Raw genomic sequence first — 10,275 nt, 5'->3', positions numbered from 1 at the left:
ATTTGTAAGATTAAAATCAGGCAACAAACTAATCCACTATTCACAAAATTCGCATATGAATTGAAAATGAAATGACATATAGATCTTATTAATATATAACGATAAAAAGAACTAGTTACATAAATAATACAATAGATTAAAAAGTAAAATAAAAAAAAACACTTACAACCAAAATAATGCATATAATAACAAACAATTGCCAAACTCAAACTCGAAAAAACTGAAAAATTGTGCATAATAACAGTATCATAATTTTCCATAATTACAAACAATAACCAAGCCTAACTAAAAAAAAAATCAAAACTAAGAAAAACAAGAACCAAACTTCAAACCAAAATAACAGTGCAAATAAAATTAAAGGTTACAAAAAAAAAGAAAAAAAATTCAGATCTGGCGGTTTTATCTCCTATCTCCCATTAACCAAATTCAAACCACAACCGTAACCAAGAGACATTTAACACTTCCAAGTTGCTTTAAGGGTCTACTATAAGCATCCAAGTCCAACCATTTGACAACGCCAGAGGACGACAGAGGATGTGAGATCCAAATAAAAAAACGCCAGAGGACGACAGAGGATGTGAGATCCAAATAAAAAACGCCAGAGGATGTGAGATCCAAGTTTTAAAAGAAAAAAGAGATAGAAAGAGAGAAAGAGGACGACAGAGGAAGCAAAAGCAACTGGCTCACCCAAACTTCGAACCACTTCGAACCACAACCAAACTTCGAATCAAAAAACGAAAAGAAATTAGAGGGAACGAAGACAGTGGTCGGCTTCGCGAGCGGTGAACGACAGTGGCCGGCTTTGCGAGCGGTGGAGCGACAGTGGCCGCCTTCGCGAGCGACGACGGTCGCGGTGTATTTCCGGCGAAGAAACTTGAGATAGAGGCCGTTAATTTCTGCTTGTTGTCTCCCGTGTATTTTCGGCGAAGAAAGAGGAGAGAGAATGTAGGAGGGTGAAGGGTGAAGGAGGGAGAAAGCAGGAGGGTGAAGGAGGGAGAAAGCACTGCGAGAATGAGAGAGGGAGTAGGAGTGAGAGGGAGGGGGGAGAAGGAGGGAGGCGCGATTGTTAGATTTAGGGTTTTGAGTTTTGTAACATCTAAAGGGGGCGCGTGCGACCTATATATATATTGAGCGTTTATATTGCTGCGGTTTCCACGTAGGACCGCAACAATATATTCAAAAAATGTTTTTTAATATATTGCTGCGGTCCTACGTGGAAACCGCGGCAATATTAGCTGGCCTGAGCCCCACATTTTTTTCAAAATTAATCTGTTGGACAATATTGCTGCGGTTTTGGGCGGGAACCACAACAATATTATCATTTTTAATTAAATGAATGTTACAATAATATTATATTTTCCTAAAACAATGATTTATAAAACTACTCTATCACTATTGGTCAAATATCCAACATTATTTCTATGATAAAACTAGTATACTATATATATTAGGAAAAATTGACGATAGAGGTCTCAACTTTGGGTGATAATTTTTAAAAGGTCTGAACTATTGATTAACCTGTGTAGGTCCCAACTTTAGGGGGTATTAACTTTTAGCGGGCCTTAGTGACTTGAAACTAGTTTAATAGGTCATAACTTGTAAAACTTGGGTCACACCAGAAGGGTTAATTGAGGGAGGGAAGTAGGAACTAGGTGAGATTTTAAAAAAAATCGTTAGTTTTAAGTCACCGAGGCCCGCTAAAAGTTAGGACCCCATAAAGTTGTGACCTACACAGGTTAATCAATAGTTCAAGCATTTTAAAAATTATCGTCCAGAGTTCAGACCTCTATTGTCAATTTTCCTATATATTATTAATCAGAGACATATAATAAATCTAAGGTACTACATTGTTAGTCTTCCTTAGCTTCTTGATATTATTCAGGCATAAATGTCTCATCATCAACTTCTTCTTCCCCATCCTCATTGTAGTCAATATACTTCCTCTGCCATTTGGATCTTCTAATAGGTCGAGTATCTTCATCTTCCTCAGGTTCAGTATCAGTTTCATACCTGAAACAAGCATGATAGATACCCCTTCTAGTATTGCCTCTAGCATGGTCAAGTTCTATAATGACTTCGTCATCACTAGGTATTTCTTTCCTCAGAACTCTACGCATGGTCCATTCTAAGTCAGTATATTCTCTATTATCGATGGGTGCAATGTCCTCATCAATTTCATCGTCACTCAGGATAATAGGGTTATCATAGCTTCCTATTATGGCATACATGATTAGGGAGCTACAACACAAATAAACCATAATGTTTTAGTACTCTCTCTGACGTATTCCCAACAATAATCAATAGGAGTAAGTACCACATCATAGGCAGGAAAACATAACATTTATCAGGCAAGAAAATATAAACAGCTAGCAAGGAAAATAATCATGCATCATCAGCAAGAAACAAAAATTATAATGCATCATTAGCAGGGAAGAAGAATAATAATGCATCATTAGCATGGAAGAAAAACATAATAATGCATCATTAGCAGGGAAGAAAAATATAATAATGCATCATTAGCAGGGAAGAAAAATATAATAATGCTGAACAAATTATTCAATGCAGGCATATAATATTTCTATCCTATATGCCCTTCCTATACTACCCATTCTCACAATGCAATATTATAAATTAAACTTTAAAGGCATGAAAATATAATGCAGACACTCTTTATGAAAAAATAATACTTAAGTGTCTATAAAAAATTTCGACAATACAAAAAAAAATTTCGGACCTATGAAATTTGAAAAAAAAATTTCGACTCTCTAAAAAAAAAATTCGGACTGTTCTTTTTTTCGGACCTTTATAATATTTGAAAAAAAAAATCGAACATTAAAAAAAAAATTTCGAACCATAAGATTTCCGAAAAAAAAAATTATTCGGACATAAAAAAATTTCGGTCTAAAAAAAAATGATATATTCCTATAAGTTTTCAAAATGAATAAGTAGGAGCAATTCTAAAGTTTTCTTCAAATAACTAGTAAGCTAGTTAGTTAACTAGGCGCCTATAAATTTTGAAAATAACCTAAAGCTTCCAGATACCACTTTGTAGCACCCCGATAATTCTCTCTTTTTAGAAATACACTAGTTATTAGGCCTGGGCTATGCCCTGGGTAAGAAAAAAATTTTATTTATTAATATAATACTTTATGATAATAACACTAAATACAACTTAGCCTAGTGGTTAAAACTTTAGCATATGTACTTGAGGTCTCGACATCAAATCCTATACTATGCAATTTCTTGATTTTTTTATTGTACATGGATTACATGAACTAAAACTCCCTAGGGAGAGCGCCACGTGGCACAGTTTCTTGTTTTCGCACGCCTTTTAATATATTTGTATAGATTTATGATACAAAACTTAAAGAATTACCCAAGTATTATCACCCGTGTCATAACGTATCGGCTTATTCAGAATTTTGTAGCGAAAACATATAACTAAACTTTAACCTTTTATTATAAATAAATTAACACTCTAAATAAGTCTTATTCAAATAACTTAATAAATTATGTTCCTACTAATGCAGAAAAATAAATTATACTAGTTACACATTCTCTCCATTCCAAATTCTCAATGATGCACATTTGCGAACTTGTAATGTCAATGCTATACTGAATCTGCTCACCAAAATGGGTCATCACAGGATCAATAAGGCAAAGCCTATGATCGCAATCACAAACAAAGCACGTAATAAGCAACTAAAACATAAGCATTTCTAACATGATACTAAATAAATAATATGCATGAACAAATAATAATATAATCATATAACAATATGCAAATAACTTTAACTGAACTAAACTCTAAACATATTTTTATTACTTTAATGGAATAGTTATTGGAACTGAGTTGTTTTATATACTAATGCCTTCACCCACGAAGACGAAATACGGTGCTACTAGGCACTACAACGCATTTCAGATTGACCTGCGATATCGAGGAACTTTTGCTAACTTAAAAAGGGATGGTGATCAATCTATTCCTGTAAAAAGCCATGGCTCGCTCACCATGTACTCCAACTCCTAATGTCCAACTCTAGACGTGCACCAGTCTAAAGTCTATAACTATTCTCGTTACACTTTACGTTATTTCCATATTATCACTTGCTATGACACACATACAAGTACTCCATCCGTTTCCTAAAGATCTTCCCTCTTTCCGTTTAAGTGCGTTTCCAAAAGATCTTCCCTCTTTTACTTTATTCCTTTTTATCCTCTCATGTCCTTATCTTTTGGTCCACTATTACATTGTTAAATCAATTTTACTCCCTTTCTCTCTCCTACTTTACCCACCCCATACCCCACACAAATGGATCCTCCTTGGTATCTGTAGGAACAGTAACAAGGAAGATCTTTAGCAAACGGAGGTAGTAATACATAAATAATAATCAAACAGTCACAACTGAACTTCTTTTATCTTAGGATTTAATAAGTGATCACAACTTACAATCCAAGACTACTTTTTATTAATTTCAACTTTCTTATTTGTTGAACCTAGCCAACAATAATCTTACTTTTAAAAAGGGATAACTTATAAAACTTACCAAATAAGGCCCACAGTCCTCATAAGATACTGAAAATAATACTTGTGAGGGAATACATGAATAACATGATTCAATTTCTATAACATATATTAATTCCTCATGCGAATTAATAAATAAAAACTCTCTTTTCTTGCTTGTATCAAATATTCCATAAAAACATACAATCTAGTATTCATAATAAATCTCAAATCACATGTTTGCACATAGGCATAAAACATGTAGCAATCAAATACTAGAAATCATATATGAACATAATAAGTTCCTATACATGATACTAAATTTTCTTTCTTCTTAGATCATGATACTAATCACATAGCACACAATTATGTACGTACCTTGTGTAAACTAGTCGGCAGACCACTTTTAACTCCTTAAAAGTCTCCTACAGAATATTCTCCGCCTGGAAATCAATATAAACTAAAATTAATACTCTTAAATAAAAATACAGAAACTCTAAAATATTTAAAATCCCCTTTAAATAAATTCAAAAGCTGATTTTAATATCAAAACTTCAATTACTTTTAATTCCTAGCATAATACTACCATCCTAGTAATTAAAACTCTTAAAACTCCATTAATAAATTTCTATCTGAAATTCCAACAACTTTTAAAATCATAAAATCTTCTTTAAACATATATAAACATGTTTAAAATCATAATCTAAAACAATCTTATAGTATTTATCATGTTACTATGGTTTTCTAGTAATTAAAACCCTAAAAATCCATGCTTTAATGATTAAAACTTCAATCTAACTGTTACGTAGTGCAATACTAGTAAATCAATACTACAACTCCCAACAGTAGGTTCTCAATTTGGAGACTTGTGCAACAAAACCTGAGCTCGTATTCCGGACCTGAGGCCTGCCTTGAAACCTGCAAGAAAGGCACCCACCCTGGAGGTTTGGGTGGTATTTCCCCCTCCGAAGCTTAAGTAAGATATCAAGGATAAGGAACTTTTAGAGAGAGAAAGTAGAGAGAGAGAATTTATGGCAGAATAACAGTACTATGCCCTGAAAAACGTACCTTTCCCCTAATTTCAAGGACTATTTATACTGTTTGAAATGACTGCTGTACCTTGATGTCACCCTAATTTGGGAGCATCTGATTGGCTGAGTAATAATATTGCGACACGTGGCAGATGCTGATTGGTCAGTACACCTCCCCTTTTTACAGTAATAGGCTTTACCTTTACTGGCCCTAAGTACAAATTTGGGCCATAATGAAGCTTGTTAGTACACTTTTTTCCTCAGAAAAGTGTACTTTAGCCCATCTAAACTTTTGACCCATGTACTTTACCAGTACAAGTACGTGCCACTTGTAAGGTGGCGATGAGGCCACGTGGCACCTCCATAGCCGTTGATTTTAAGGCTACAACATTTGCCCCTTAAAAGAGGAAGTTACCATTTGGGCGCCAAGACGTTTGGTTTCCTCTTTTAACCAACTAAGAACTCCCCTTCCTTTTTCAAAAATGAGGCGCCATTTAGCTGGTCTCAACAGGTCAACCTTCAAAGGCATTAAGTAGACAACAGTTATTTTTACCGGATGAGGGGGTCACTTTCACCCCTCTATAAATATGTCCCTTTGTCGTTTTTGAAATCATTTTAACATCCTTGAGAGATTTTATAGAGAGAGACTCTGCATATTTTTACTGAGCTTTTAGAGAGAGAAAATACTTCCGTCCAAGCTCTTGCTAAGTGCTTTTCAATCCGGCCGAAGTTTCATCCAGCTCGTCCTTGACATCCGTCCAATCACTTTAAACAGGTATTCCTTTCTTTACTTCCCTTGTATTTTCACGCATTTTTTAAGAAAAATGGACTCGTCTTCTTTATCAAATAATCCCGGCCGCTCAAGGGTTAGTACTGACCCTAGAACAGAGAGCCTTTCTTCTTCGGCATATTCTAGAGTTAGGCCTATCTCGGCCGGCTATGCATTCTTTTATTTTCGATATGGACGACAAAGTCAGACGACCCAGTCTTTACCTGTGCAGGGTAATCTGGTGCGCGTCAAGCAAATAGCTCATATCAGACGAGGGGTAAACCTTTCGGCCTCCAGCTCAGAGATGGAGGCATCGACCAGACGAATTCTTGCTGCCGGGGAGAGCCAAGTCCAAAGCGCCCGACCAGCACAACAAATTCCTTCTCCTAGAAACGTCCAGGAGGAAACTATTATTAGGGGGTCTCCAGATCCCAGGCCGTCCAGGCAAGACATGGCCACGGATGAGGTTAGTGAGGTGGAAGCCTCCTCCAGTCCGGCCAATGATTCTGAGGAGCCGTCCACCACTTCTTCAGAAATAAGGCGTCGTCTAGGCCCTTTGTCCGACCCTAGGTTCATCTTGGCCGACAACACTTGGCTAAGACGAATAGGTTCTGACCTCAAACACTTTTCTACCGCTATGCCCATGTCGGGTTACTAGTTTGTCCTTCCTGGCCGAGATGACACAATACTTAGTGCTCCTCCTGGCCATTTTGCTGTTTATAGGCTGGCCCTGGATGCCGGATTGCGCTTTCCTTTGCACCCCTTCATCAGCTGTCTTCTCCATTACTACAATATAGGCCACAACCAACTAGCCCCAAACTCTTAGCAAAACATCCTGACTTTCTTAGCCGTCTGTGAGCTAAAAGGGGTTGACCCTTCGCTGGCCGCCTTCTCCCAAATACATTATGTATTTAAGGTTCCTCGCACAGTGGATGCAGCCTGGTTCAGTGTGTGTAATCGTCAGGTCTTCCTGACGTCTTGGGACAAAACGTCCAAGATGCACTCCTGGAAGGCCGAATTTCTATTCGTCCAGGCACCAAATGAAGTCGTTGCCAGACGACTCCGGTATTTCAGCCGATCTACTACCAATACTGGACGAATGGCGTCCTACTTGGAACTGGAGAGCACTTCTGCCGAAGAGATGATGGAGTACTTCATAGTATCGGAGTACTCTATTAAAAAATCGTCTTTTAAGGGACCGTTCAATTGGATCCCCTTCAAAGAGATGTTTTATTGTGATAACTTCCTGGTCGCTCCCGGCTTGCGGCAGGCCGAGGATAGAGGTATAATCCGTATTTTTCCCAAGTAAAGCTTCTTGTCCAATGTCCATCATCTTAATTATGCTTTATTTTCTTATGCAGACTCGACCAGGGCGAAACTCAAAAAATCTTGGACAGGAGATATGAGTTCGGCCAAATTCACCAACCCCCTCTGGAGAGAGTTTAGCAAAACCGGCGCTGAGAAGAGGACGGACACACTGGTACATTAGCAAAAGATTTCTTTTCTCTCTTTTTTTATTTTTTTTTTACCGGATCCTTGCTTTAAGAAGCAGATAGTCATGGAGTAGCTTGGCGGACTTCCTCAATCCCCCAAGATTCGTCTAAGAGCGAACGTTTTGTCCTCTAGGACGGGTGCTGCTGTTAAGACGGACCCTGCTCCATAGGGGAAGTCGACCAAGACCTGGGTTCTTCTAGAAGGGTAGTCGTCCGATCTTAATTGGCCGGCTTCCTTCTATAGAGAATGCTATGTCTTATTCTCAGCTTTTTCAGGACGGGTTCCTCTTTTAACAGAGTTCCGTTCACTAGAATTGAAATCTTCTTGGCCGTTTTCCTTCTTTTACTGGTCGTTAACACTTTTACTTGCTTTCTTTTTCAGAAAAATGCCCCAACGTCTAAGGCGTTGGCAGAGAAGGCGGCTAACAAGAAGAGATCGGCCACTGCAGGGGATGCACCTCCTCCTAAAAAATTCAAAGGCTTTACTGCCAAGAAGAAAAAGCCCTCCCAGCCTGCATCTAAAGTGGTGATTTCAATCCCGGCCGAGGATGATCCTCCTGTCACTGAGGAGAGGGTGCTGGTTACCTACGACGACCATGTCGATCCTACTCTTCCCCTTATGTAACAGCCTGTTTTCCCGAGCTGCTAGGTAAATACACTTAAGATTCACTAATCACAATCAATGCTTAATAAGCCTCGAAATAAACATTTACTCGCAACGGAAACATAACCTAGAAAACGATCCTGAACTTGTGGGTTATTGGCCCACAAAACAAAATCCTTTATATAAGACTTCAATTACACTGATATCTCGACTAATATTCCCAAATATTGTATACAACGAAATATATCAGAAACTATTCCTTAATTGACTATCTAAAATACAAACTCAATCCATAAGCTACGACGGCATCTTTATCTTGCTTCGCTTCAGAATCCTGAGCTCACAACACCAAACCTGCAACGATGTTTGACTCTGCCACCCACCAAGTGACAGGCCATAGAAATGACAACACCATCAGCAAAGCTGAGTACACACTGTGTAATAGAAAATACAAGTTTAGGTGTATTTTGAAAACTAACACATAGTTATAGTAACAGATAATCACACTCAACTTAGTTGATATATTTTCACAAAATCAAATCGTTTGGCATGAACGCGAGTGGAGAGGGGTACCACGCAGTACCAGCTGTCTCCAAACTAGTGAGGGTCGTCACCCAGCCTTTTATTGTTATGCTTGCAAGACTTACCCGGACATGTCCTATAACGCCAGAAATTCGCCCTTCCTGGAAGGCAACAGTTAGGGACTCTACCCGCCCTAACTAGGGGTGCCTATTCATGCCTCACTTTCATATTTATAAAGTAAGATATTTAATGATTCATACTTGAATCCTCAATACTCATAACATAAACACCATATTCGACCTTATCTGGTCTTAACTCATATTTGAATCATTTCCTCATTATCATACCAAATCATATTTTGAGAAATATAGTATTTTCGAACGATTTCGATAATTGAACAAAATGATACTAACAATCCAATAGCAATTCACAACTAACTCACAGAGATGTATCTATAATCATGGCCATTACCACAAACGATATATGATATCCAAAATTCAATATAACGCCCACGGGAGCATTTAAATATATTTTGCTGAACCTAAAGGTTACCTCAACTCTATAACAATTATACGAAACCTCCAATCATCATAACTTGATTTCCCATATCATCTTCAATTCTATACGTCTACATAGCCATCTTCCAACAACCACCTCACAGTAACATCAATAATCAATGACCAAACTTAACTATTCTAATTATCTTCTTCTAACGCAACCATTATGCTAATCAAACTGAATCCCGTAAATAGAAATTAACGAAGTCATTCCATAACTCATAACTCGACTTCATGCATATCAACTCCAACTATAATAATTATAACAGTCTCCCAATTCTAAGATTATGACTTCCCTCACATCATCAACAACGACTATCCAATAAGAACGATACAACAACAACAACATAACAACAGCACATACAACAATAATACCACCTCCACCACCAACAATAATAACTCCAACACCAATAACACAACATTAAGCACAATAACATAACAACACAACCACAATACAACAGCACAACCAGCAATAGAAACCACCACCTACTATGTTCATAACAAACCTAAGTAAATCATATTCCCAAATTTATCACTCCAACTTCTTGGATCATAATAACAAGATGAATCATATTGTTCTACTGAATACTTTGGATGTATATACTTAAACTATAAACCACATGATACTAGCTCTGACACATCATCGTAACCTTTTTAATCATATCCAAACTAATTCATCTTCCAAACTAGTAAACTATTTCAACTATAACCTACCACAACATCACCACAACAACAGAACAACAACATAATAAATCTACCACAACCATCATAACTACTCCACAATAGCCACCACAA

Source organism: Beta vulgaris, chromosome 7, assembly GCF_026745355.1.
Source record: "Beta vulgaris subsp. vulgaris cultivar EL10 chromosome 7, EL10.2, whole genome shotgun sequence".
Lineage (NCBI taxonomy): Eukaryota > Viridiplantae > Streptophyta > Magnoliopsida > Caryophyllales > Amaranthaceae > Beta > Beta vulgaris.
This window is presented reverse-complemented; position numbering follows the sequence as displayed.